Genomic DNA, 27,743 nt, shown 5'->3' with positions numbered 1-27,743 from the left:
AGTATCTTTTAAACGAGGCTGTTATCTCTGACAGCACTACCTATAACACCTCTTTCTGTAGCTATATGATCACAACCATGTGACATGTAACAGTGGGGCAGATCAAGCATCGTTGTTCACTGCTATTGATGTTTTTTTAATCACGAATTACAAACAATTACACAACTGAATTCCAGCTTTATTCAAATGAATAAAATTAAGTAATAAAACCCATCATGATAGAATCTCTGTTATCATCACGGACACTTTAAGTTCAAGAACATGTACCTGGATAAAAGCTGCTGTTGGAGGTAAAATCCACAGACTGAACTTGGGACCTTCACATTTCTAATTCTTACAGAATTTAATGAGCAGAAACAAACAACTGATTGTTTAGAATTTATGATTGTTCAGCACTTTTCTGCACCTTACTGAGTGCTTACATTTGAGTCTTTCATGCTACTCTATATACAAATCTGTACATCTGTGTCCATAACAGAGAGAGCCAAAATGGGTATGTTTGATTTGCCTTCTGTGGCGGAGGTGTGGTCCTTGGCTCATCTGCAGGGGAGGAGTGGTACAGTGAGCTCAAGGGGGCGGTGCCGGGAGGCAGGTGAGCCACAGGTGGTGGCGACTGACTGATGACGCTGTCTCTTTCTGTTTCTCTATATAGTGAAGACAGAGTCGAGCGGGGACGGGGAGAGCTGGACTGGAACAGACTGTGTTCCTTGAGTTCATAACTGTCAGTAAAACGCAATAATAGTGAGCACAATCATCGTGTGTGTTGTGTACTTTTACACCTTTCTAACAATCCTATTTATGTGAAGTTGGGATAAGGTTCCAAGAAACTTAAAACCTCTGTGAAGTGTGAGTGAGGTCAAAGGTCATGAAGCTCAAGTGTCAGCATTATAAGTTAGCTTTTTAGGAGTTTCACCATTTTTCTGTTGGTAACAGAACGTGTCATTACCTTCATCTACCCCATGATTGGTTGTAAATCTGAGGGTGATGGAGACCAATAAACTTCTTTTGATGAAATAATACACACTATGTTTGTTGACTCCAGAAACACCAACAGTGACATCTGGAGGAGGTTCCCCACATGTTTTGTTTTTTGTTTTTTTTTGTAATGTGGGTTACACGTGTGGCATGCCACTATACTGTGGAGAACAACAGTCACTTATGGGGAAAAACGCTCGTCCCAAACGAGTTTAAAGGCATTTGAGTCTCAAAAAGTGGTTTTAGTGTCAGGGTTACAGTTAGGTTATGGTTAGGCATTCACTTTTGATGGTTAAGGTTATAGTAAGCAGTTAGGAAAAGCATCATGTCAATTAGATATCCTCACTAAGATATGAAAACCAGTGTATTTCTTTGAGTGTGTGTACTCAGTCAACTGTATCAGTCTCTGCACTTGAGAGAGGTTTTTGTATGATGGCTTTTCACTGTGTGAACACATACTGGCTGTTAATGTAGTGATCACTCTGACAGTAATAAACTGCTGCATCTTCAGCCTGGACTCCACTGATGGTCAGAGTGAAGTCAGAGTTTGATCCACTGCCTGTAAAACGAGCTGGAATCCCTGATTGTCGAGTGCTAGCATAGTAAATGAGCAGTTTAGGAACTCCTCCATCTTTCTGTTGGTACCAGGCTAAAAGATGGTAGTTGCTCCAAACACGAACATCCTGACTGGTCGTACACTTGATGCTCACAGTTCCTCCCACAGCAGAGCTCACTGCTCCAGGCTGAGTCACTGTGATCTGTCCTCTGGACTCTGAGGACACAGAGACAAAAACATAAAGCAGCTTCATGGTTTTGTGGGCTTCATTTCAGAGGGACAGATGTTGATAGAGGAGAGGAGTTTGATTCTCTGGACTTTACCTGTGAAGCAGCAGCAGAGGAGAGTCCAGATGAGGACGCAGATCAAAGTCATGTTTTTGATGAGGAGGATTTCTGTGGCTTCTGTTGTGATGAAGGACAGCTGTCAGTCATCCAGTGTTCAACTCTCAGGACTATAAACTCTCCCAGAGCACTGGAGCATGGTGCTGCTGATGCAAAGTGCCTCTCTATGGAAATCATGGAAATGCCCTTGTCCATTATAAAAGGTTTACTCTGTGTTCAAGAATCAGTGATTTGGTATTCCTGTCTGCTGTAATTTCATCTTTTTTTCCTCTTTCTCTTTTTAATTAATCCATTGAGTTATTCATAAACTCAACAATTTGTGTTTTGTTGATTATTTTTAAAAGCATTTTTTTAAAGTTTTACATTGTGCATCTTATGCTGAGCAAGCTTTGGTTGTGAGGATTGGGCAGGCTATTCTGTGACGTACTTAAAATCTGGTAATACAGTTGGTAAATATTTGCACGAAGAAAAGTCATCATTTCTTCATCTTGCTCTGTACTACACTATAAAGATTACAGCTTAAAAACATAAGCAGCACATCGTCAGAACTTATACTGAATCTTTGCACCAGACCATGTGTGTTACTCATGGCCATTGATCAGTGTCTGTTGATTAATGGTCATGAGAATTTGCATATTAATGATCAAGGAACTGACCTCCCAGCCCATTGTTCCTTCAGTGGGCTGGTTTCAGTCATTATGCAAATGCACTGTTTCTAAGGTTGGAGAAACCTGCAGTCAGCTGAGACTGAAGAAGTCACCTGGATGAGTGACGAAACGTTTCTCCCCCTGAAAACGCTGCGTCCAGATGAACAGAATCAACCTTGTGGGTTTTACTTACCTGGATGATTGAGCGTGCATCAAGACACCATGTGCGTTAGTGCCTAATTATGAATAATATTACTCAGATATTGATCAGTGACAAACACAAAAGGCTACAGTTTCAAATATTTTAGACTCTCTGACTGGTGAGAGTAAAATGCTGAACATTTGTCTCAATGCTAGATAGAAAGCACTCAGGCATAGGATTTAGTGTTTATACGAATGTCTGTGGATGAGGCATGTTTTATGAAGAGCTTTGTCTATGTTTATATGTCTGGTTGGGTCTTAGACTCCATCTCACCGCCCCCCCACACACACCCGTCTGGGGCTCTCCCCAGCTTGTTTCTAGGAGGGAGGCGGCTGTCCCTCCAGTGGTCCTGCTTGGGCTCTTGTGCTCTGGGGGGAATCTAGATGTCTGGGTCCTGGATGTCCTCCGTGCTTGCTCCATGTCCTGGGGGGCAGTGCTATGGCTCCCCGCAATTACTATTAGATAGTTACATGGAGAAACCTTTTGAAAACAAGCGCACTCACGCACACAGGTGTGCACAGACACTCACCGTCTTCCTTGGATGCTGCCTCTAAGCATATCGTCTGCTGTCGGTCTTTTGTGCTGCTCAGTAGCATTCAGTCTTTATTATTTACTCTTACTTATGCTTATCTAGGTTGTTGCTGTGGTCTCCCTACTGTGTTGTTCTCTTTTTGCTTGTTTTCTTCTTTTTCTTCCAGCAGGTGATCTCATGGGTTTTCATTGTCTTTTCTCACTGTCCCTCTTCCCCTCTGTTTTTCTTTCCCTCTCCTTTTCTTAAACTTCTCTTATCTGTCTTTCTCTTTACGATCCCCGGGTTATATCTGTTCCAATTCTAATCATTTAAAAAAATAAAAAATAAAAAATAATGAAGATCAATCAAGTGGACCAGTATGGCACTGATTCACTTGAGAAAATAAATCTGTTGAGAATTTTTCTTGGCCTTCAGACAATAATTCTGATTGCTTCAGTGCCGAACGGGACAGGACAAAAAAATGTGATCGTCCAAAAGCTCATGGATTGAACTGTATTTAAACTAACATTGTATGATGGTATTTGAAGAAGTCACATCAGCTGAGTCGTGGCTGCTGTGCAAACAGTGAATGATTTTGTTGAGTTTGTTTGTCTCAGAGTCAGAGAGCCGTGTCTCTCTACAGTCAGAGGTTTTTGTACGGCGCCTCAATGAGTTTGTATCACTGTGGTGGACTTTTGGTGGAGGAACCAGACTGGATGTTGGACGTAAGTTTATTCTGGTTTACTATCAAATACTGTCTTTTTATTAAAGTGCATTTAACAATTTCTCTTCTGATTTTAAGAGAAAAGCACGTAGCTTTACAATAAGTTTGATGCTGGAATTTTTTATCATCCTCTTGTGTCGTGGAGGATAATTCAGATCTGCTCTGTCAAAATATTATGTCTACATTTCAGTCAAATTAAACTGAAAAAAAAATCCAACAATAATATAAAGAAGAAAAACTTTCAAGTATTGTTTGAAATTACTTTGAGTTTGTGTGAATTTTAAAAATTGTTTTAGATATACATGAAGTGGATTTTGTGTCGCTGAATTAATTAATTTATTCTATTTATTTGTTTCCAGTTAATATTAATGTGAGTCATGTACAATATTGATGATTTTAAACTTGTTTTGTAAATGTTTCCACATCTGCTTCTTTTATTTCCAGTGTAGTTTGAACATATTTCAGCTCAAACTGTGTGATGATTCTCTCTGTGCTGATATGCATGAGAGGTTTCTTAAAGGGAAGTGAAACAATGTGTGAGTGAATGACTGGTGGAGCAGAAAAAACACCTGACAGAAACTTCTTAACGGAGAAAATCAGCTCTTACAGTAAAGGTGTCCGACTGTCTGTGGTTTGATTGACAGCTGTGTGCTCCCTGTGCTCTAAGCTGATTGGTGTCTCCTAGGTGATACCCGTCCCGTCCTGACAGTGTTGCCCCCCTCCAGTGAGGAGCTACAGCAGGGGACTGCAACAATCACATGTCTGGCCAACAAGGGCTTCCCCTCAGACTGGAGTCTGTCCTGGAAGGTGGATGGCAGTGGCAGCATCAGCTGGGAGGAGAGCAGGAGCCCCGTGGTGCTGCAGAACGACGGCCTCTACAGCTGGAGCAGCACCCTGAGGCTCCCTGCAGACCGCTGGATGAAGGTGGGCTCTGTGACCTGTGAGGCCACCCAGGGCTGCCAGGCTCTGGTCTCAGAGCCACTGAGGAGAGACCAGTGTCCCCAGTCCTGACCTGACTCAACCTGATACTGGTTTAATGCTCTCATTCTCAACTCTGTAACTGTCTCTCCATCTTTCTTTTTTAAGAAAAAATAAAGACTAAAACTGTTATTTTCTTTCTCATAATGACAACATTCATGTTTTAGGTAATAAAGATGTTTTGCAAAGTGAATTTTGGTTGAATCAGACATTTAATTTTATTCAAATCTACAAACCTGCACTTGATGAATATATTTTTCATTTACAAGAATTCAGACCAACTCTGCACTCCAACATGATGTCTTTATTTTACACTGGTAAAATAAAACACAGGCTGAAAGAACCACTAAGGAGATCTGCATTTTGGCAAAAAGGAGTTTTAAAGTTGTTCAGGTTATTTTTATGTTTATTTAAATGTGTGTGGTAGGTTGTTGTTGGTGTTGCTCACCTGTACCAGACAAACTGGTTCATGAAGCAATGCTGGGACCTGGTTACCACGGAAACAGTCTCACCAGACTACAAAGCAAGTCTAAAGAAGAAAGAGTCTTTAGTGTCTCTAATGAGCTGTTTGTTCTGAGGAGAACTCACAGACAGGAGAGTCAACGAATGCAAGGAGTGATTAGAAAGAATCTGAAGAACAAAGTTTTAATTTCACTGACGAACACGGAGAAGATTAAATGAATGGTGACATGAACAAACTATGAAAAAACACCTTCGGTTCAATAATTTTTTCACTCATGTTCATGTTTGATATGTTTACAATAAAATCTTTAATTCACAGGTGAGTAGGACATTTTTGACGAATCACTTTATGTTGCGTGTGTGTGTGTGTGTGTGTGTGTGTGTGTGTGTGTGTGTGTGTGTGTGTGTGTGTGTGTGTGTGTGTGTGTGTGTGTGTGTCCTCAGTGAACTGTATCAGTCTCTGCAGTATCTTCCAGCTGCAGCAGTCACTTCAGTTTCTGTTCAGTCTGACTGAGGGAGGTTTTTGTACGACTGTTTTTCACTGTGTGAACACATACTGACTGTTCAGCCAGTGATAACTCTGACAGTAATAAACTGCTGCATCTCCAGCCTGGACTCCACTGATGGTCAGAGTGAAGTCAGAGTTTGATCCACTGCCTGTAAAACGAGCTGGAATCCCTGATTGTCGAGTGCTAGCAAAGTAAATGAGCAGTTTGGGAACTCCTCCATTTTTTTGTTGATACCAGGCTAAACGCTGATAGTTGCTATGAACATAAACATCCTGACTGGTCGTACACTTGATGCTCACAGTTGCTCCCACAGCAGAGCTCACTGCTCCAGGCTGAGTCACTGTGATCTGTCCTCTGGACTCTGAGGACACAGAGACAAAAACATAAAGCAGCTTCATGGTTTTGTGGGCTTCATTTCAGAGGGACAGATGTTGATAGAGGAGAGGAGTTTGATTCTCTGGACTTTACCTGTGAAGCAGCAGCAGAGGAGAGTCCAGATGAGGACGCAGATCAAAGTCATGTTTTTGATGAGGAGGATTTCTGTGGCTTCTGTTGTGATGAAGGACAGCTGTCAGTCATCCAGTGTTCAACTCTCAGGACTATAAACTCTCCCAGAGCACTGGAGCATGGTGCTGCTGATGCAAAGTGCCTCTCTATGGAAATGAACTGACTGACTCACACAGGGACTTGGATCTATCAGCTCACATGTTATTGAATATAAGTATTTTTTGAAGAATGGTTTGGGGTTGAACTTAACTTAACCTGGACAGATTTGTGCCCAGTGAAATGAAAGTCCTTTGCACCATTTAATCACATTTAAATCGTCTGTCTGGACTAGTGATGTGCGAATCATGAACGAATCGTTCAATACTCGAGAATCACTTTACTGCCTCGTGAATCATGATTCACAACCCCAACTGACTCACTGACTCATCCCTGTTGCTGTTTGCAAACTAATTTCATTAGTAGAATTATATCTAGCTTATAATTAAAATTGTGGGAAAAAAACAACAGCCAGTTATGGTTTAGGGCCCGGATGGCTTAGGGATAGAAGCTCCTCTTGAGTCTCTCTGGCCTTGCCTGGATGATGCAGAACCTTCTTCCAGATTGCAGAAGTTGGAACAGTTTGTTGCCAGGATGGGACGGGTCCTTCAGTATCTGTGCTGCTCTAGTCTGGCATCTCCATGTGTAGGTGTCCTGAAGCGGGGGGAGAGCAATCCTGCAGCAGCGTTCTGCTGTACGGATCACTCTCTGGAGAGCTTTTTGGTCCTTCACACAGCTGTTCCCGAACCAGGATGTGATGTTCTGTGTGAGGATGCTCTCCATAGCTATTTGACACATTTGAGGAAAATACTAATAAAATAAAATAAAAATAAATAAAATAAATGTTCCCTTTAGAAATCTTAATTTTTTTTGCTCTTTTTTGCTCTATAAAAATAGTTGTTTTTCTTTTTCAGTCACTCATCTTAGCAGTAGGATTTACATGAAAAGAGAAACAAATTAAGTTTGAGTGAAAATGTACATTTTTTGCACTCTTTGGGCAACTGACTCAGTGACTCAAAAAACCCGATTCATTTTGGTGAGTGACTCATTCAAGCTCGATTCGGTAAAAAGAATCAAATTTACCATCACTAGTCTGGACTCTTGGGGTAACTCTTGACTCTGCATTGATTTAGTTTAAAATCTCAAATCTCTCGTTCTGTCTTGTTTCTTCCCTTAAATTGCTAAGTTAAGGGCCGCTATGTCATCCTCTGAACTGGAAATTGTTATTCATTTGTTTCATCACTGTAATTAATTGTTCACATCTGTAAGAATAAAGTCGCTCCAATGTCCACAGTGTTGTTCATCCAGCTGCACAGGCTCCCTGTTGAACTCAGAATCAGACTGTTGAAGTGGACTCTGTCTTCATGAGTTCTTCCTGGGCAAGCAGCAGCTTACATCATTAAACTGTTTCAGCCATACAGCCACAGCAGGTCCCTGAGCTCTTGTGATCAGGGTCTGCTTACTGTACATCGTACGAGGCTGAAAACTAAAGGAGACAGAGCTTTTACCACAGTGACCCCAGACTCTGGAACTCTCTCCCTCTGAGATCTGTGGACGCAGACGCAACCAAATGTCATGTTATTAGACTTGAATTTAGTAAACTTTGTTCTTTAATGCTCTGTTATTTTGTTGTGAAGCACTTTGTGAGCCTTGTCTTGAAAGGTACCACATAAATAAAATCTGACTTACTTACTTTTGTCATATGGTTGATCGATGGATCAGGTTTTTTGTTTTTTTTACAATATTGCACGTGTTAACATTTTTTATACGTAGGATTAAAATGAGTAAACAATATGGAAAAATTAAAATAAAGGCTGTGTAATTTTACTAAAGAATGATTCGTCAGCTGTCAGAATTACACAGGGAGTGAATGATTTGTTGAGTTTGTTTGTTTCAGAGTCAGAGAGCCGTGTCTCTCTACAGTCAGAGGTTTTTCTACAGCGACTCAGTGAGTTTGTATCACTGTGGTGGACTTTTGGTGGAGGAACCAGACTGGATGTTGGATGCAAGTTTATACCTTTTGTTTGCTTCAATTGTTGACTGTTGGGTGAGAGAAAAACATCAAAACTTTATATTTTGTTGTTTTTCCTGATATATCAAGGAGGCTGACAGAAATTTGCGTCTAAATTTATGTTTGAAATTTTTACCTACTTCCTGTCAATAAAACAGTTCCTTCAATGATTTTTTCTCAATGTTCTTCATAGTAAGTTGTGGATAAACACAACTTTACTTGAATAAAAATTCTTCAAATAAAATTAAACAGACTAAACTTAAAGACATATTCAGATTAAAGTTAAATGTATAGTAAATATCTCTGTTTATCAAGTAAATAGTTTTAGTGATTAATTATTTTTCTAAACTCATGTAACACTTAAAATCATGTGTGTGTTGCATTTTTGTGACTTTGACACTGGTTTGTAAAATGTTGCACTTATTGCTTCTGTATGTGGTTTGGACATATTTCTGTGCTGAGAGGTTTCTTAAAGGGAAGTGAAACAATGTGTGAGTGACTGTTGGAGCAGAAAAACATCTGACAGAAACTACCTGTTACCCGTTCTCTAAGCTGATTGGTGTCTCCTAGGTGATGTCTGTCCCACCCTGACAGTGCTCGAGTAAGGAGCTGGAGCAGGGGAATGCCACACTCACATGTCTGGCCAACAAGGGCTTCTCCTCAGGCTGGAGTCTGTCCTGGATCGTTGACGGCCGCAGATGCAGCGGCATTGGTTGGGAAGTGAGCAGGAGCCCCGGGGCGCTGCAGACAGACAGGCTCTACAGCTGGAGCAGCACCCTGATGCTGCCTGCAGACCAGTGGGAGAAGGTGGGCTCTGTGACCTGTGAGGCCACGAGGGGCTCCGATACTCCACTCTCAACTTTCCCACATTCCCAAATAACATGCATAAATGTCCCTGGATCTGAGCTACATTTCCAGCATATATTATTGGGACTAATTCCCATTCTATAAAGTTTAGAAGGAGTGAAGTACCATGCATCTATTAATTTGTACTGAGTAAATTTACCCCTGGCCTCTCTTATATATTTATCAGAGAATGACAAAATTCTACACCAATCTTCTTTACAAATTACACGACTGAAATATCTCTGCCGCGCTCACGCTCACAGGTGCTCACACACACAAACTACACCCTTTTTGGCTCCTACCTCAAAGCACACTGTGCGCTGTCGATCTTACGTGCTGCACAATAATGTTTAATATTTAGTACTTACTGTTATATTCCCATAGATCATCGCGATGATGTTGTTTATTATATAGCTCTCTCTTTTTGTGCTTGTTTTCTCTTTTTTCTCTCTCAACAGGTGATCCAGGTGATTGATAGATGTATTTTGTCTGTTTTGTTGGTTTTTGTTTTTTGCCCTTTATCACCGTTCCTCTTCCCCGCTGTTTTTCTTTCCCTACCTCTCTCTTTCTCCCTTTTCTTTCCCCCAGTCATGTCTGTCCCGTGTGCAGCAAGTGAAAATAAAATAAAATAAATAATAAAAACAAAGGTCAATCAAATGGACCAATACTGTAAGGCTGGGATGGTCCATTTGGTAAAGTGAATCCATTGGGCATCTTTCTTTGCCTTTAGACAATAATTCTGATGGCAAAAGAATCAAACGGGACAGGCGCAAAAAAATATATATATATATATCTCTGCCATATAGTCCTCAAGTTTTCACATATCTCTGTTTTTAGATTGTTAGACATAAACACATAAGCATAATATCCTCTAATTTGGGGTTTAATAATATTCATAAATAATTCATACCTGAAGGTACATGCTTAAAATTGAATGCAGTAATGGATCTAGAGTGACATGATGCTGATAGTGGCGTGCCTTCCAATTTGTACCAATTTATCTTGTAACCTGACAACCTTGAAAATGACTCAACGCATGCGAGTAGCGCTGGTAGAGACTGGATGGGATCCGTTAATACTGCTAAGATGTCGTCAGCATATAGAAATAACTTGTGCTCCATACCCCCTGCGTGAATACCTCTGATACCCCTGTTAGCTCGAATAGCTAAGGCCAGTGGTTCCAGAAATATCATGAAGAGCAGCGGGGACAAAGAACACCCCTGCTGGGTCCTGCGAGTGAGATGGAAAAACTCTGACACCAATCCATTTGTCAAAACTGCTGCCCTTGGACTTGAATATACAGTTTTGACCCAGTTACAAAATCCAGGCCCAAACCTAAACCTTGCAAGGGTTGTCATAAGGAAGCCCCGTTCTACCCGGTCAAAAGCCTTCTCGACATCAAGCGAGAAGGCCGCAACCGGGGCTAGCTTGAAATAATAATAGAAGTCTTCTAATGTTATCACCTGAAGACCTATTCTTAATAAAACCAACCTGATCACCATTGATGATATCTGGTAATATTTGATCTAAGTGGAAGGCCAAAACCTTTGTCAAAATTTTGCAATCAACTCCTAAAAGGCTTACTGGCTGGTAATTTGCTGGGTCTGATACAAGGGCGTAGATTTGGCATGGACGGAAGGGACATGTCCCCACCAATATCCAGCGATTATTGAATTGTCCCCACCAATAATTTGATCTCTTCGAGTAAAGAAAAACAAACCCGATAGAAAGAATGTAATGTTGTTACGTATGTTGCTAAATAGACTTTGATGAACAGGTATTACAAAGGGGTTATATATAAAATGAAAAAAATACCTGTTTCTCAAGTATCTTTGTAACTGTGTTATTTTACTTACATTATAATGAATCAGCTTCCTTTTGTCCACTTAAATTATGTTTACAGAACTATTTTTGCATTTACTGCAATTTCAGCATCTTGGCCAGATTACTCTTAAAAGAGACATTTTTAAAGTCAACAAGAATTTTTTGAACTGCATAAATAAAGGATACATAAAAGTCACTGCCAAAAACTGAATGCAGCTTCTACCTTGTTACAGGAATGTTGTTTGTTGCTAAAGATGACTTGATATCATTCATGAGGGATACATTTGACTTATGTTTCACATATTATAGACCAACAAGTTATTTATAGCAGTTTAAATACAAGCAATCAGTTTTTGGCAAATACCAGAAGTCAGTTTTTGGCAGACAGTTACTTCTAGACACAACACCGGGTCCTCAGGTGGACGCAGTCTTTGAATTTGGACACCCCCGGCCTGTTTCCAGACAGACAATAATAGTGGTGACATTTAACTTTAACGAGAGGAGAAGGCATGTGTTTGGCTCCTTCACATAGTGGACATTGAGTTGTTGTGTGGGGAACCAGTAGTCCATGTCTGTTGCTGTAACAGTAGTTCATGTTTAGAAAATCCCAGCTCACTGATTTGATCGGGGCAATAGTGCCTAAAACGTTGCGTTATTTTGCTGAGAGATCTTTTACTTTGTGATAATCTTAGATGAGTAGTTTTATGGACAAAAACCAGCAGGTCATTCAGTGTTCCCTTAGTGCTGTTGTGGAAGTTTCCCATTAAATAAAGCCTGCAGACGAGCGGTGAGCGGTAGCTAACATTCTATAATCCAAACACACAAAGAACAGACAACCAAGTTTGATGAAGTCCCTGCATGACCGCGGGGCAGACGGTCAGCAGAGTCTCCCTGAGCCCAGCATGGCTCTCAGTTAAATACCTTCTCCAGGAACAAAAGGCACTACACAGCTGTTTCGCACCTTAAGGTTCACACTCCCTTGCTGCCTCCCAAAGAGACAAAAGATTCTTCCTGTGGAGTGTCTGCTTCCCCTAACTTCCTTACTAGACCCCCACCATTTGTCTTACTGTATGAGTGTGAGACTTGTTAAAATCTAGTGGCGCCAAGGCATCATACAATAAAATAATGTGATTAATACATAAGTAAAAGAAATTCCTATACAGTGCTAATGTATAAGAGACGTTATATGGCTGAAATAACTAAAGTCTAAAATACTTAGTCATTTGTTTAATAGTAATTTAACATTATATAATTCACATATAAAACTATGAATTGTAGTTTTAAATGGTTTAAAAGCATGCAGAATAGGATATGTAGGCAAGTATATTTCTCCTTTTTTTATGAAGAAGCAAAGACAAAAAGGAGAAAAAAAGAAACGGGGCAGAGTTCGGTGGTTGAATTATTCGTCCCCACCAATGCCAAAACCAAAACTCCGCCCTTGCTCTGATATATCCCTATCCTTTTTAGGAATAAGGGAGATTAGTGCATCATTAAATGTACTCGGTAAGGAGCTTATTTTTAGTGCCTCAAGGTCAACTTTATGCAAGACTGGAGCTAAAATATCAATATATTTCTTATAGTACTCAATCGGGAAGCCATCCAAGCCTGGCGATTTCCCATTTTTCATTGATGAGATGGCAGCTCTGAGCTCTTCTTCAGTTATAGGCACATCCAGTCTTGTTCTTTGTTCATTTTGTTATCTTTTTGTTCAAATACTAAGAAATGACAAAAGAAGATTATTTCATGGAAGAAGATACATCTATCCTGTGTCCCTTGGAATATTCCACACTGTTCTGTAGATACTGCTGCTTATGTGCTGTTCTTCTTCCACCTCTGCCTTTATCTTCAGTGAACTGTATCAGTCTCTGCAGTATCTTCCAGCTGCAGCAGTCACTTCAGTTTCTGTTCAGTCTGACTGAGGGAGGTTTTTGTACGACTGTTTTTCACTGTGTGAACACCCACTGACTGTTAGGATAGTGCTGACTCTGACAGTAATAAACTGCTGCATCTTCAGCCTGGACTCCACTGATGGTCAGAGTGAAGTCAGAGTTTGATCCACTGCCTGTAAAACGAGCTGGAATCCCTGAATATCGAGTGCTAGCACGATAAATGAGCAGTTTAGGAACTCCTCCATCTTTCTGTTGGTACCAGGATAAAAAGTCGTTGTTATAAACATCCTGACTGGTCGTGCACTTGATGCTCACAGTTGCTCCCACAGCAGAGCTCACTGCTCCAGGCTGAGTCACTGTGATCTGTCCTCTGGACTCTGAGGACACAGAGACAAAAACATAAAGCAGCTTCATGGTTTTGTGGGCTTCATTTCAGAGGGACAGATGTTGATAGAGGAGAGGAGTTTGATTCTCTGGACTTTACCTGTGAAGCAGCAGCAGAGGAGAGTCCAGATGAGGACACAGATCAAAGTCATGTTTTTGATGAGGAGGATTTCTGTGGCTTCTGTTGTGATGAAGGACAGCTGTCAGTCATCCAGTGTTCAACTCTCAGGACTATAAACTCTCCCAGAGCACTGGAGCATGGTGCTGCTGATGCAAAGTGCCTCTCTATGGAAATCATCTGACTGACACAATGAAATCCTTCGTGCTTTTTCTGTCTGAATTAATGATGTCTTTTCTGTTTTTGCTTAGTTTCCTATTAATTGATATTAAAAATTAATCAAAATTTAATTTGCAGTTTATGGATTACAGTTACAGTTAATGTGTAACCTGCCCCTTACCCTGGGGCAGCTGGGTAAAGCTCCAGCCTCTCCAGAATCCTGTCAGATAAGATCACAGATTGAAATAGAAAGTGTGACATCATCAATATTTTTATAACTTTCATTTGATGCTTTTTTTTATATATAAATTTGTTGTCCCAACAGCTAATTTAGGAAATTATATCGGTGACTCATAACTGAATGATCAGTCATTCAGTGTTTAACAGAACGGCTTATTCATTTATTAATGTCAATAGTAAATGATCAACTGTAATGAATATTATCCGTAGTGTCCATCTTAACACAAGGTCACTCTTCTGAAAAGAAAAACAAATTATCATCAAGAGAACTAAAACCATGAATAACAATAATCAAGAAATATAAATTAAACACAGAACACTTGGTCACAGACCAATGAAAGCTATTTTGATTGAAAACATATATTATGTTGTTTAATTTATAATGACGCAGAGTTGGTAAAAGAGGAAGAATTTATAGATTATCTGGGATGAAGAATAGTTGAGTTCTTTAAAATAAATAACACAAAAACATCTGCCTTCATTGAATGAAAGCATTGAATAAATGAAAATATTTTTATTTTTATTGAGATTCATAAAAAGCTTTATTACTTAAAGAAGTACAACAAACCAGACTGCTTATGTAATGGAGTTATTTCTAGGAAAACGTCTGTCAGAAGATTGATCCACAGAGGGAGAAATAGCCATATGCTATGAGATGATGAATTAATGACGTTTGAAGCAAATGCTTAAATTTACAACATGTGTTCTTTGGTCAACCCAGGTAACTGTTGGTATGACAATATATAAAGTATGGATATATTATAATGAGGCTGTTATTACACATTATGTTGAAAACAGCAAAGCTTTTGGAGAATTTCACCAGCCATTTGTACAGTACTGCACTTAAAACAACACAGAAGAGCTACTGATTGAAGGTGTCAAACTTGGATCAGTCTGACGATGCTGTTTATCAGGAATGATTCAATCCATCGTAGTATTGAGCAGATATATCAGTTTGTTCTTCAGAATATTCTTATTCCAAAATTTTTCTATTATTTAAATGTTTTGTTTTATGGTTCATTGATGGATTCACATGTTTATCATAATATTTAGTAAGAATATATCTCGATTAATTAAAAATATGAATTAACGAGGTCACAGGTTCATCCTGTAGAGTAGCTGAGCTTAGTCTCAGAGAGTGAGGAGCTCAGACATGTGGAGGTACAGTCACTGCTCTTTGCTTCAAAGGACTTCTTATAAAACACAAACAGACACAATCAGTATCTTTTAAACGAGGCTGTTATCTCTGACAGCAATACCTATAACACCTCTTTCTGTAGCTATGATCACAACCATGTGACATGTAACAGTGGGGCAGATCAAGCATCGTTGTTCACTACTGTTGATGTTTTTTTAATCACGAATTACAAACAATTACACAACTGAATTCCAGCTTTATTCAAATGAATAAAATTAAGTAATAAAACCCATCATGATAGAATCTCTGTTATCATCACGGACACTTTAAGTTCAAGAACATGTACCTGGATAAAAGCTGCTGTTGGAGGTAAAATCCACAGACTGAACAGAGTTTCATCATGTTATTTTTGCACTATTATGTTCTGCCACATGTTGTTATTACATGGGTTGATTAAGGTAAACATTAGGCTGACATCTGGGGCCAGAGCTGAAACTCTTCTGGGCCAGCACAGGACCACCATTGTATCTGCAGCTGGCCTTGTGCTGGCCCATGTGTGGGCCACCTCTGGCAAACCTGATCTGGGCCACCAAAGGGCCGTCATTCTTTGCAGTATGTGGGCCATGTGTAAGCACCTTGTGTGGGCCAGATCAGGGCCATAACAATTTTACTGTGTGGGTAATAGTTTATGTTACACTTCTTTTGCCCCGGATCACATTTTATTCACTACTGTTGTGTTTCTACCTCATTGTAAATAAAGTCATTGTCCACACCACAGCTCGGAGTCTGTTTTGGGTTCACTCCACGCTCTGGCGACAGCCCTGACACTTGATTAGATGTTATGGCTTTGTTCCACTGCGGTTATCAAAGGTCATGACTAAGATTCATCTTGGTATCTGTTACTGGCCCACGTTTGTTCTTTAGTTAATTATATATTTGCAAGTTGAAAACAACATGCATGAGATAGCAGTGGGACACATATTTGTGTTGAAGGGCTTTATTTATTTTGTGTGTGTGTCCTCAGTGAACTGTATCAGTCTCTGCAGTATCTTCCAGCTGCAGCAGTCACTTCAGTTTCTGTTCAGTCTGACTGAGGGAGGTTTTTGTACGACTGTTTTTCACTGTGTGAACACAGCTTGACTGTTCAGCCAGTGAAAACTCTGACAGTAATAAACTGCTGCATCTTCAGCCTGGACTCCACTGATGGTCAGAGTGAAGTCAGAGTTTGATCCACTGCCTGTAAAACGAGCTGGAATCCCTGATTGTCGATTGCTAGCAATATAAATGAGACGTTTAGGAACTCCTCCATCTTTCTGTTGGTACCAGGATAAATAGTTGGAGCCATGAACATTCTGACTGGTCCTACACTTGATGCTCACAGTTGCTCCCACAGCAGAGCTCACTGCTCCAGGCTGAGTCACTGTGATCTGTCCTCTGGACTCTGAGGACACAGAGACAAAAACATAAAGCAGCTTCATGGTTTTGTGGGCTTCATTTCAGAGGGACAGATGTTGATAGAGGAGAGCAGTTTGATTCTCTGGACTTTACCTGTGAAGCAGCAGCAGAGGAGAGTCCAGATGAGGACGCAGATCAAAGTCATGTTTTTGATGAGGAGGATTTCTGTGGCTTCTGTTGTGATGAAGGACAGCTGTCAGTCATCCAGTGTTCAACTCTCAGGACTATAAACTCTCCCAGAGCACTGGAGCATGGTGCTGCTGATGCAAAGTGCCTCTCTATGGAAATGATCTGACTGAATACAACAGCTACTTATCTCAAATAGTTGATGCTGTTTATCAGTTAATCAGTTTTTCACAATGTCCACTGTAATTTGTTTCAAAAGAACGATTGTTAGGTTTTGTATTGTTCATTGTCATTTATGCTTAGAAATATTTACTCATATATGCTTAGAAGTATATAATCATTTGTAGATTGAAAGAATGTCTCATCCTAGGAGGTCTGTAACAACTCTGTGTAGCATGAAGAGGGGGGTGCGTTCACTCCTCTACAGAGTGTTCTGGCATAGATCACACACCTCCTAGGAGAGGTCGTATCTTCTCTTGCTGATATATGGTTTAGCAAACACACGTATATCTGTTTAAGTATAACAGCCTTTTGTTCAGATGGACCGCTAGACTCCTGGCACCAGCTTTGGGGAGTCTTCACAGGGTCACATCTTGACCTCACACAAACCACACACACACACACACACACACACACACACACACACACACACACACACACACACACACAAAGGCAAGGTACTCTTTGTGTTTATGTAGACGTCATATGTTAATGAACCTATGCATATTCATGTAACCTCAATAAAAGAGCAGTGTTACGGGAGAACGGACGAGGGCAACTGGGGTCAAGCGAAGGAACGGCGTTTGTCCGGTTCTCTCCCGTGCACGAGAAACATGAAGAACTTTGCCTACTTGTGTCTTGCTTGCTGTGTAATTATATTGTCCTCAACGTTCCAGCGAATAGGTTCAAGCTACAAACCTATCAACGATTTTCTTGGAAAGGAGATTTCCTCACCCCAATCCAAGTGTTGGCCAATCAGGACTGTGCAGGGTGCCAGTTTAGCGCAGTGGGTGAGCAGGTGACCACATGCCACATGGGAGGGGGCAGCAGCCTGGATCTGAGTCTAACCTGTGGCCCTTTACTGTGTGGTTTCCCACTTTCCTGTCTGTCTTCACTGTTTTACTATCCAATGATGGGAAAAATGCCAAAAATTCCAAAAAAAAACATGCTAACTATAGACAGTGTTGTCTGAAGATAAAAGCACACACATTTGTCCTTGTAAGACACAATCTGAGTTTGTTCACATAAAAAAAAGAAAAGAAATACTGTACTTATCTACTCACAAACACATGAACAGAGTTTCTGAGAATCTTCACCCTGAAAGAAGTTAGAAAATGACCTGTCAACAAATTAAAGTGCTGTTCACATGTAAAAAATAGGCCAGAATAAATAGAAAAGTCAATGTTTTTCAGACTACACCTGTGCATGCAAACATGGCCTCAAAAGTGAAAGACATTTCAAAAAAATCAAAGAAAAGGAACAATTTGTAAAAGTTATTTTAGAGTTTTGAAAAACTCACTCAGTACAAAAAACCTTGCAGTGATTCACATTGATGCATGATGCTGACCACAGGGTGGAAAAGTTAAACATGACCACAGCGCAGATATCACTTGTTAAAATGTTTTGTAGAATAACAGGACAACCTGTGAGACTGGAAAGACTCGACTTTCATGTCCTGAACATGTTATTATCTGTTTTGTGATGTAGTGTGTAATGCTCAGCAGTGGTACTTGGGCTTGGGCTCTCTATGGTGGTACGCGGGAAATCTCCATATTTTTATTAAGATTAAATAATATACCATTGTGGAGGTATGCAAAGACGACACGAGCGTTCCCGAGGCTCTTCTGGGAGCCGGAGTCAACCAGAAAACGTCTCCCCGAGCATGAGTCCTCTATGAAGTGCAGCCTTTCCTTATCGCCAGCGGTCATGGCCGCTACAGAGCACAGGCGGGCTCATTTCCCTGGGCCATAAAACTGCAAAGGCGGCACAGCGCTGTCACGCTGATGGTAAAAACACAACCTTTTTCCATGACACCGCAATCCCAGCCACTATCGACGAGTTGGAGGCCCACAGGAGAATCGGTGGGGGTGCAGGAGAGTCGGAATTATCGTCTGGATGCCAAAGCTCCTGGTAGCCAGGAGAATGTGATCCACTTCTGTCTGCAAGTGACTGGTAATCCTTTGCACCCAGCAGCGGGGAGTTGTCAAGGCCAGCTCAAGGAAGACGTGAGTGAAGAGGAATCTGCCGTCATCCAATCCTAGCAAGGACAGCGTGCTCTCCATGAGCTCAAGAGCGGTACCATCACCCAGGCCAGAGAGAGAGAGGAGTTTCTCAGCCCGCTCTTCATCGGAGGGGGAGTAGTGCTGCAGCAGCAGCGCCTTCAGAGCGGTGTATTTCCCTTTGATAGGAGGGGATCTCGGAGGAGGGTCATCACAAAACAGTAGGCAAAACTGACGTGAATACAGTGCTTTATTTACAGTGCCTAGTTTAATTACAATGCAGGAACTATAAAGGCTACGAACTGTGAACTATGAAACGTGAAACTCAGACAGTGTGCTATGACTAGATGCAAGAGTTTAAGTACAGATCCTGGGGAGGGGAAAAGGGGCGGCGGCCTGGGTGGAGTTACACAGAGTCACTATAATGAGAAGAGACAGCCAGTCAGTGGCAGTATAGTGAATCACAGCCATTTGATTAAACTATGATGGTTATGGCTTATGCATTGCAGGGGCAGGCGTTGCGCAAGGAGGGTGTCCAGGGGGTCCGGGTGAGGAGTGGTGGGGAGAGAGTCTGGAATATACTTGGAGCAACGGCCCTGGCAGGGAGGCTGATGAAGGGCCACGATGAAGGGAGTGCAACCTGATAGCAGAAACCCAGTGTCCAGACAGAGATGCATCTCTCCTGTTTGTAAAGCGTGACAGCCAGGCAGGTACTAAGACAGGGAGAAAACACTGAGTAGAAATGCAGATGTTAGGGAAAGTCTCAAGAGCTTGGCGGCCTAGCACTAACGTGGGTTAGCTGAAGATCTGGCAGAGGTCTGTTGTGAGTGCTGGTCTTAAATGCTGGTGACTTGATTGCAGTCAGGTTTGAAGGCTGATGGGAGTCTCCGCCGGAAGGTGGAGCCCAGCAGAGTGGAAAAACCCCGCACTCACCCGGACCATGACAGTTAAAACGTAAGATAAGATAAGATACCTTTATTAGTCCCACAAGGAGAAATTTCATGTTAAGGCTGCCGACCTATTGCACGCAATGGCAGCGCCATCTTACCCTCTGACCATCAGAGGTGGGACCAAGTCATTGTTTTGCAAGTCTCAAGTAAGTCTCAAGTAATGTCAGGCAAGTCAGAGTCGAGTCTCAAGTCACTGGTGTAAAAGTCCAAGTAAAGTCACAAGTCTGAAATTTTGAATTTCAAGTCCTTTCGAGTCTTTTAAAAAAAAACGAAAAAAATAATGTTGCAGTTATGCTAAATGTAAATATTAGACCATGTAATTTTTAAATCTGTGTTTTTCTCAACACATGACAAAATAGTGAACTTAGAAAATATACACAAATTGTGAAATTGCACCTCTATAAAATGCAGCTCAATTAAACCTAGCTCCAAGAATAATTTTCACCGACAGTTCTGAGATAAGCTGCATGTTATTCTTGGATGCGGTTGTAGGACCGGCTTTAAAATCGCATGACAAAAATATCATACATAAATAAATGATTATTTTTTTTAAATATCATTTTAAAAAAAAAACTGCATCACCAACGTAGCCTGGAAAACATTTGCTAGTTAGATGAAGTCAGCTATCTCATCTTAGCATATTTATATGCATATTAATAATCATACGGTTCTTGGAGTGAGTGCACGCACTCATGAAGTTTAGTAACTTCAGGTCACTGCAACAAGCCCAGGTACAGTTTACCGACGGATGGGTGCAGGACCTTGAAATGCACAGTGTAGAAAGTAAAGACCATCGTACGTATCATAAGTTTACCAGTCTCACAAATTGTCGTCATAAATACACATTCGTTAACCGTTTATTAATAGGACCTTTGAGCTCAACGGTAATTAATTAGCAGTGGAAATAATTTCTGGTAGCATCACAGAAATGTAGCAGTGACAATAATATTGGATGCTTTAATCGTACTGGACAATTAGTGATACAAAACAACTGTTTTATCCTGTGACTAAAAGTATATGTTTTTGTCAATGTACCATAATAACAGAAGCGAAACGCAATATTGTGTCAGGACAATTCACTATTTATGCATAATAAACAAAGAAGCGACAATTTCTGTTCAGCGCCAGACTTGCTTGTAACCTATATCACCAATTATGTTAAGAAAAATGACGCATTAACTACAACAGCAGACTGACCTTCGTGTAAATGCTTGGAGCAGACTAACCTGTGAGCTGGAGTGTTCTGGGACGTTATATTTGGTCTTTGAATGGCTGCAATCCAGGCCATCCGTCGCGTCTTTGTTACTTCGGAAACATGGCTCGAACAATTTCTCTTCAACGACGTAATCCGATAACAACCGATCTCTTTACCCGTCGGCTTCCCGTGGCTGTCATGCGACCGGCTATTGCAGTTAATAATACAACGGCTTCTTGACATTTTTGTGTTTCTTTTTATCGCTGTGTAACTGATTTTAATTGAAAGCCTGCGTGCGCTAGTACCGCTTGCCACGAGCTCCCAGAATCCTTTGCGGTTCTACCCGTGAATGACGTCACATTTTCAATCTCTATATAATATGCATGTTAAATTTTATATTTGGGGTAAAATATCAAGTCTTTTCAAGTAAACCGGTTCAAGTCCAATTCAAGTCCCAGGTCATTGGTGTAAAAGTCCAAGTCAAGTCACAAGTCTTACAACATTTTTTCAAGTCAAGTCTAAAGTCATAAAATTAATGACTCGAGTCTGACTCGAGTCCAAGTCATGTGACTCGAGTCCACACCTCTGCTGACCATACATACATTACCCAAAAACATCACATGGGGAAGACAGGTCAGAGAGGTATAACATGGAAAATGCACCACATGAGAAAAGATAAGGAGAAAAAAATAACTCCCCCCAGACTGAGCTCCAACAGGGAGATCAGTTTGAGAACAGAAAAAAACACCTCTGCACATGAAAAAACTCTTAATACACCAAAGAAACACATGACAAGCAACAGGGGAGGGTAAAGGGGGAGAGACAGCCAGTGTAGACAGTACATCCGGGCCTGCAGCCTTTGCGCTGGTCTCCTTGATCCACCGTCAGCATCGGAAGGGAATCAGCGTCGAAGGCGTTTGGAGGGGGGATGAGTGCACATCTGCATGTGTATATATGTCTGTGTCTGTATGTGTGTGCGTGTCCAGAGTTCAGCTGAGACAGTGTCCTTCGCCCTGCCAGGCTAAGTAAACAGTCTTCCAGCCAACCCAGGTGATCTTGCATGGAATGGGAAGAACAGTCTAAACCAGCGGTCCCCAACCCCTGGGCCTCGGACCGGTACCGGTCCGTGAGTCATTTGGTACCGGACCGCGAGAGTTGAGGCTCAGGTGTGAAATATATGGTTTTCAGGGTTTTTATCGGTTTTCAGCGTTATTTTGTTATCGTTTTTATCGTTAACTCGGTTTTCCTGGGTGTGTTATGAATAAATCTTCTTTTTTTCGGTACCGGTACTAGTTTTATTTTGTTGTATTTATCCGCGACACCTTAAAGGCCGGTCCGTGAAAATAATGTCGGGCATAAACCGGTCCATGGCGCAAAAAAGGTTGGGGACCGCTGGTCTAAACACAGTCGTTATCAGGGTGTTGTTGTTCAGCTCCAGGCTTGAGGGGGTTTGAACAGCCGGTTCCGCTTTCTTAATTCTTCGATAAGTCAGGGCCAAGCCAGCTCCGATCAGCAAGGACCCTGTTATCATGGTTCCGAATAGGTAGATATCTTCAGCACTCAGGCTCACCCGAGCCCAGACTTCTCATTGAGAAAAGGGTGTCAATTGCATTCAGAGACCAGATTGATCAAATCCATAATTCCTCTTTTAGGTTTTAGACAACAGACATGTTAAAAACACAACAGCCTCAAAAAAATGCAGAATAGTTTGGATCCAGAAGCAGGGTTCATACGTCATCACTTAAAGATTGGATATCCCACCTGCTGTGAATGTTTTAATGCAGTACACTTGTTATTATCATCATTTGTCACATCCTGTTTGTGACAGCTAAAATAAATAACATTCATATAAGAAATAAAATTGTCTCGTGTAAACTGTGTGGTGCTACAGTGGCTTTTCCACATTTTGTCACATTACAGCCACAAACATGAATCAATTTTATTGGACTTCCAGGTGAAAGACCAACACAAAGTGGTGCACACGTGAGAAGTGGAACGAAAATCATACATGAATCCAAACATTTTTTACAAATAAATAACTGCAAAGTGGGGTGTGCGTAATTATTCAGCCCCCTTTGGTCTGAGTGCAGTCAGTTGCACATAGACGTTGCCTGATGAGTGCTAATGACTAAATAGAGTGCACCTGTGTGTAATCTAATGTCAGTACAAATACAGCTGCTCTGTGATGGCCTCAGAGGTTGTCTAATAGAATATTGGGAGCAACAACACCATGAAGTCCAAAGAACACACCAGACAGGTCAGGGATAAAGTTACTGAGACATTTAAAGCAGGCTTAGGATACAAAAAGATTTCCCAAGCCTTGAATATCCCACGGAGCACTGTTCAAGCCATCATTCAGAAATGGAAGGAGTATGGCACAACTGTAAACCTACCAAGGCCGTCCACCTAAACTCACAGGCCGAACAAGGAGAGCGCTGATCAGAAATGCAGCCAAGAGGCCCATGGTGACTCTGGACGAGCTGCAGAGATCTACAGCTCAGGTGGGGGAATCTGTCCATAGGACAACTATTAGTGGTGCACTGCACAAAGTTGGCCTTTATGGAAGAGTGGCAAGAAGAAAGCCATTGTTAACAGAAAACCATAAGAAGTCCCGTTTGCAGTTTGCCACAAGCCATGTGGGGACACAGCAAACATGTGGAAGAAGCTGCTCTGGTCAGATGAGACCAAAATGGAACTTTTTGTCCTCAATGCAAAACGCTATGTGTGGAAAACTAACACTGCACATCACTCTGAACACACCATCCCCACTGTCAGATATGGTGGAGGCAGCATCATGCTCTGGGGGGGGCTTCTCTTCAGCAGGGACAGGGAAGCTGGTCAGAGTTGATGGGAAGATGGATGGAGCCAAATACAGGGCAGTCTTGGAAGAAAACCTCTTGGAGTCTGCAAAAGACTTGAGACTGGGGCGGAGGTTCACCTTCCAGCAGGACAACGACCCGAAACATAAAGCCAGGAAACAATGGGATGGTTTAAAACAAAACATATACATTTGTTAGACTGGCCCAGTCAAAGTCCAGATCTAAATCCAATCGAGAATCTGTGGCAAGATCTGAAAACTGCTGTTCACAAACGCTGTCCATCTGATCTGACTGAGCTGGAGCTGTTTTGCAAAGAGGAATGGGCAAAGATTTCAGTCTGTAGATGTGCAAAGCTGGTAGAGACAAACCCTAAAAGACTGGCAGCTGCAACTGCAGCAAAAGGTGGTTCTACAAAGTATTGACTCAGGGGGCTGAATAATTACGCACACCCCACTTTGCAGTTATTTATTCGTAAAAAATGTTTGGAATCATGTCTGATTTTCGTTCCACTTCTCACGTGTGCACCACTTTGTGTTGGTCTTTCACCTGGAATTCCAATAAAATTGATTCATGTTTGTGGCTGTAATGTGACAAAATGTGGAAAAGTTCGAATACTTTTGCAAGCCACTGTAAATAGGCCTATACTGCTGTACTTTAATGTCAGTCATAAGGGTGTTACTTCAAAGACACTGAGTGTTTGTGAGAACACGTAAAACTGTTTTGATGTATTTGTGCAGTTTGAGGTTTTGTGAATGTAGATTGAAAATTCAATTTAATGTTTAGAGTTTTGAGAAAGAAGGTGGAAGTGTCGTGGTCCGGAGTCTGTGGACTCCATGTTTATGTTTTAGGTTAATTAATATTCTGTGGTTTTGTTTATTTTGGGTTATTTGTGATTGTTCAGAGTTTAATGTTCTCTGTTCCTCGATTGTGTTTTGCTTAGTATTTTTGGTTCTATGGTAATGTTTTCAGGTTACATCCTCCCAGTCTCGTCTAATTAGAATCAACTCTTCCTCCTGTCTGCCATTTCCTTGTTTCCTTGTGTGTGTATATTAGTGTGTGTTTGCCTCTTTGCTCTTTGTTGGAGCATCTGCGTCTCACTGGTGTTTCATCCGCATCTCGTTTCCTGCTGGCCATCCCCTGTGTTGTCTCAGTCTCCTCACATTTCAGGTTTGGTTTGTAGTTTTCCCCAAGTTTTGTTCACGCCATACCCGTTCCTGTTATGTGCTTCACTTACATTAAATAAAACTCACTCCCTGAATCTGAGTCTGCGTTTGGGTCCTTCCAATAAAACCCGCAGCTGTGACAGGGAGCTTTTGTAGTGATGTATCTTAACAACTATAAAATGTAAATTCTCAAATTATATTTTTGGAACTTTATTTTATTGTGTTTACTTTATTTTAATTTTAAAATTATACTATTAATATGTTATAAAGCTATGATGAAAACAATTCATATTGTTGAGTTTGTTTGTTTCAGAGTCAGAGAGCCGTGTCTCTCTACAGTCAGAGGTTTTTGTACGGCGCCTCAATGAGTTTGTATCACTGTGGTGGACTTTTGGTGGAGGAACCAGACTGGATGTTGGAAGTAAGTCGAACTTAAACCTCTTTTATTTTATCAGATTTCTTTCTTGTGGTTATCTTGACTTTTCTGTTCAGTGTGCCAGAAAACAAAAATCATTAAAATAGTTTTTAGATCAATTTTCATGAAGACACAAAGTTAGCTTCAGAATAAATGTTAAAATCAATATTAACAAATAATATAAAACATCAGAGTGGACTTGAGGATTATTGAGATATATATATGTCTGGTTAACTCTTGAGAGCTTTTGGTTTTAATTTAGTCTGTTAGAGTCAGAGAGCCGTGTCTCTACAGTCAGAGGTTTTTGTGCAGCGGCTCAGTGAGTTTGTATCACTGTGGTGGACTTTTGGTGGAGGAACCAGACTGGATGTTGGAAGTAAGATTATAATGTTTTTAAAGAAACTACATCGAGGTTTAAATGTTAGCTTTATAACAATGAAGTATTCATGTAGAGGTAATATTATAACCATTATACACTGGAGGCTGACTCCATCAGCTTTAATTAGATTTTATGTCGACATTTCTGACATAAAGACGATGCATTGTGTAAATAATGTAAACTGTCATCAGCCTGTGATTATTTTCTAGTTTGAAATCACAGTCACTGTTTCTAAGATGAATTAAATGTAACTGTCCTCAAGTTAAACAGAGTGAAGATAAAGATTTCTGGTCTTTTACTTAGTCAGTAAAAATGTAGAATTTGCTTAGAAATCATAAAAGCACTACAATAAATGACTGAAACTCACATGAGGTAAGTAGAAAACTTGTGTATTATACAGAACGGAGGTTTTTGAAGCTGAACATCTTGTATAATTGTTGCCATATCTGCTTCTTTTATTGCCAGAAGTTAAAGATGGGCATTTGACAGTGTGCAGCACGTCTGGTGTTTCTGTTGTAGCAGATATCATTTCAAATGTCATTAAAATCATGTAAGCAGTAAAAGAAATTAATCCACATCATTCAAGTAGTGCTATTAAGTTTCTTATCTCCAACAAGTGATGTGTTATAGATAACTGATGACTTTGAAGCTAAAATAGTTTTGTAAATGTTTCCACATCTGCTTCTTTTATTTCCAGTGTAGTTTGAACATATTTCAGCTCAAACTGTGTGATGATTCTCTCTGTGCTGATATGCATGAGAGGTTTCTTAAAGGGAAGTGAAACAATGTGTGAGTGAATGACTGGTGGAGCAGAAAAAACACCTGACAGAAACTTCTTAACGGAGAAATTCAAATTGTGGTTCCTGTCCTCTAAGCTGATTGGTGTTTCCTAGGTGATACCCACCCAGCCCTGAAGGTGCTGGGTCCCTCCAGTGAGGAGCTGAAACAGGGGGAGGCCACGCTCATGTGTCTGGCCAACAAGGGCTTCCCCTCAGACTGGAGTCTGTCCTGGAAGGTGGATGGCAGTGGCAGCATCAGCTGGGAGGAGAGCAGGAGCCCCGTGGTGCAGGAGAACGACGGCCTCTACAGCTGGAGCAGCACCCTGAGGCTCCCTGCAGACCACTGGATGAAGGTGGGCTCTGTGACCTGTGAGGCCACGAGGGGCTCCCACACTCTGGTCTCAGAGCCACTGATGAGAGACCAGTGTCCCCAGTCCTGAACTATATGTGACTTTTATGCTGGTCTTACTTTCACACTGCATTCTGTAGCTTTTTTTTTCCAATTTCTTCTCTCATTTTTCATTGCTTTGTTTAAAGTTGAAAGTTTGTTTAAAGTTTTAAAGAATAAAAAAAATCTACATTAAATAAGAATCGAGTGTTTGTCTTACTTTTGTGGTGATGTCAATATTAAACTCTAAATAATGATTTCCAGGATTCTTATTGGAAACCAGTGTGCTATCTGTAGTCAATATGAGTCGGTAGAATTAAGTCACTTTGAATACATGAAGTAAAGCAAAGTTTATGTTAAAGAGTAAGTGCGAAGGGGAATTGATAAGAACTTAGAGATTATGATTTTATTACTGAGAATATTGAGCGACACCGCCGTTATTCATGCAAAGTCATTGCATGCTGTTTAATGAATGTTTCAGCATGTTGTAGCTTGTTATATAAAGCAATTTGAGTTCTCAGGTGGAGTAGAAAAGCACAATATAAGAATGAGTCAAATGATCAGTGTTGAGGTATCTTAAAGTATTCTATTATGCAAAGTACTTTTTTAAAGTAATGCAGTACATTATTTTGGTGTTTTTCTGTAAAATCACCTGAAACACACCATCTCATAACTATCATTTAACAATAAGAACTTATAGGCTACAGTCCCTCACGCCAATATAAATCCACTATCCATTCACTTAGCTTAACATCACCCTGGATTCTTGATTAGTTTAGCATTAGCATGCTGTCT

General features: G+C 40.8%; 2 pseudogenes across 2 annotated transcripts in view; both read left to right on the top strand.

The window, feature by feature from the left end:
* The window catches only part of LOC146643092 (Ig kappa-b4 chain C region pseudogene), a 137,350-nt pseudogene extending 110,150 nt beyond the window's left edge, over positions 1-27,200 (top strand). The window contains exon 2 of the transcript XR_014909418.1: positions 26,675-27,200. The product of XR_014909418.1 is annotated as an Ig kappa-b4 chain C region pseudogene (transcript). The remainder of the gene's footprint in view (positions 1-26,674) is intronic.
* Positions 490-5,120, top strand: LOC146643093 (Ig kappa-b4 chain C region pseudogene; annotated as a pseudogene). Its single transcript, XR_014909409.1, has 3 exons — positions 490-592; positions 3,853-3,960; positions 4,645-5,120. The product of XR_014909409.1 is annotated as an Ig kappa-b4 chain C region pseudogene (transcript).
* Positions 27,201-27,743: the final 543 nt, after the last annotated feature.

This window comes from Rhamphochromis longiceps, linkage group LG22 (genome assembly GCF_057381845.1).
Source record: "Rhamphochromis longiceps isolate RC_006_pf linkage group LG22, R_longiceps_female_GT1.1, whole genome shotgun sequence".
Lineage (NCBI taxonomy): Eukaryota > Metazoa > Chordata > Actinopteri > Cichliformes > Cichlidae > Rhamphochromis > Rhamphochromis longiceps.
Note: the sequence above shows the minus strand (reverse complement) of the source record. Positions and strands in the feature narration are given on the sequence as shown.